The sequence below is a fragment of the Gossypium raimondii genome, chromosome 3 (assembly GCF_025698545.1).
Source record: "Gossypium raimondii isolate GPD5lz chromosome 3, ASM2569854v1, whole genome shotgun sequence".
Lineage (NCBI taxonomy): Eukaryota > Viridiplantae > Streptophyta > Magnoliopsida > Malvales > Malvaceae > Gossypium > Gossypium raimondii.
Genome location: NC_068567.1, coordinates 20234950 through 20237488, shown reverse-complemented (window position 1 = coordinate 20237488; position 2539 = coordinate 20234950). Strand labels below are relative to the sequence as shown.

At 35.4% G+C, this 2539-nt stretch overlaps 1 non-coding gene across 1 annotated transcript; it reads left to right on the top strand.

Annotated features, from left to right (window-relative positions):
- Positions 1-2120: 2120 nt before the first annotated feature.
- LOC128040258 (small nucleolar RNA R71) lies at positions 2121-2227 on the top strand. The gene has a single exon (XR_008194915.1). It is a non-coding gene; the product is annotated as a small nucleolar RNA R71 (small nucleolar RNA).
- The last annotated feature ends 312 nt before the right edge of the window (positions 2228-2539 follow it).

Genomic DNA, 2539 nt, shown 5'->3' with positions numbered 1-2539 from the left:
CTCTGTTTTCTCTAGTTCGTCCTTTAGTGCTTTGGGTGCATTCTCTTCATTGGCAAGATTCGTCTCAATAGACTCTACATCACCGACCCATTCCCCTCTTATAGTTTATTAAACAAAGGAAATAAAATAACTAAAAGAAATTTAAATCAAAAAATGAAATAAAAATAAAAATAATTTTCAAGATGTTAAAGTTAAACAGCTCAAAGATCAATGGACTATTTGTCTCGCTCTACATGATCACTCCAGTAATGTTTCAAGCGTTGCCCATTTACTTTAAATGTGTCCTTCATTTTCATGTCTTTGACATCAACAACTCTATCGAGATATACATGAGCTACCAAGCATTTTTCATCAAAATTGAAAGGTTTATTTTGCTCCAACAAAGTGTACAAGGGTCTCCACTCAAATGAATCTTTATCACTATCAGAATTATTGTAGCAAAATCTTGTGAATTTTTCTCCACTACTATTTCTATCAAGTCAATGGATCGACTTTCTTTATTCTCATTAGCACATTTCAGGGAATTAAATAAATTAAATGTGATTTGTTGATCATTCATTCTCATTGTCAATTCACCTTTCTACACATCAATTAAAGTTCTGCCAGTAGCAAGAAAATGTCTTCCAAGAATAATTGGCACATCATGGTCAGCTTCACATTCTAAAATAAGGAAATTCACAACAAAGATAAATTTATGTACCCTTACCAGTACATCTTCAATTTTACCTTCCGAATGTGCATAGGATCAATTAGCCAGTTGCAATGTAACCGTAGTAGGTCTTGCTTTCCCGATTCGCGGTTTCCTGAAAATAGAAAGAGGCATTAGATTTATACTCGCTTCTAAATCACATAATGCCTTACCAATATAATGATTACCAATATAGTGAAACTCCCTGGGTCCTTTAACTTTGGAGGCAATTTATTCATCAACATGGTTGTGCACCCTTCAGTGAGAGCAATAATCTTAAATTCTCCCAATCTGTGGTTCTTTGACAATATGTCTTTCATAAATTTCAAATAGTTGGGAATTTTTTCCAAAGCTTCTACTAGCAGTATATTGACATGGAGTTGCTTTAAAACCTCCAAAAATCTTTTGAACTGAATCTCCTGCTTGGAATAGTGAAATCATTGAGGAAAAGGTAAATGTGGTTGTCCTTCAAGTTGCTAATATTGTTTTGTTATGGCACTTTTGTTGGCAACATGATCTGACTTTGCCGCAACATTCTTCTACTTACCCTTTTCAAATGCAATATGTTTTTTAGATGGCTCTGAGATCTTTAAATAGTTGTTATTCGAGTTATCCTCTCATTCCGTGGCATCTTGAACAACATCATTCAACTAAGTTCAACTTTTAAGAGTAATCACTTTACAATGTTCTTTCCCTTGTGATCTCCAATTCTCGGTATCGCTTGGAAATGCTATTTTTGGCCTCAAATTTAAAGCATTCACTATTTTTCCCACTTGATTCTCAAGAGCTCATAAAAATGCAGCCTGACTCTAGATTACAACATCATTTTTGGTCATATACTCCTTCAACAAAGATTCAATAGAATTAGGATATGATACCTGGCCTTCTCAAGCATTTTGCCTCAGTATAGGATGATTATAATCGGGCGGTGCATTGTGGATATTTTGTCTTGGAACATTGTGTGAACTCCCCGCACCTTGATTATTCCAACTAAAATTCATATGCTGCTTCCACTCCGAATTGTAAGTGTTGGAATAGGGATTATTATTCCGGTTAAAATTACCCATGTAGTATACTGATGTTGGGTTTGATGGGCATTCATCAAACAAATTATTTTCCCACAATAAACACATGATAGCTATGCTGATTTCATCTCATGGACTACAGTTGGATTTTTCTTGGTTTTAATCATATTAGCGAGAGAAGATACCTAGGTCGTTAATGAAGTGATTGCATGGTACCAGCAGCTCTCTTACCCGTCCCAAGTCTTATGGTCGGATACTGATAATTATTGTTGGCAATATCTTCTGAGATCTCGTATGCTTCATTATAAGTTTTTTCCAACAACGTACTGTTGGCAGACGCATCAACTACCATCCTTGTGTGTACATTCAATCAGTTGTAAAACATCTCTATTTGAGTCTAGTGCTAGAATCCATGCATCAGACATTTTCAAATTAACTCCTTAAATTGTTCCAAAGCTTCGTATAATATCTCGTCCTCCATATGCTGAAAAGATGTAATATCATTTCTCAGCTTGGCATTCATAGTAGGCAGGTTATACCATAGCAAAAATCTCTGGCAAAGATTATTCCATGATGCCACTGTTCCTGATGGCAAAGCATTTAGCCATGCTCTCGCAAGATCTTTTAAAAAATACAGGAATAGCTTAAGTCTTAAGGCATGTTCAGGAAAACCCTGTTGTTTGAATGAATCACATACTTCTAGAAAGTGTCTTAAATGTAATCGTGGGTCTTCAGTGGGGAGTCCACTGAACCCTCTTATGATTTGTAACATCTAACACATTACTTGTTTCAACTCGAATTACTGAGCTTGTATATTTGGTCTAAC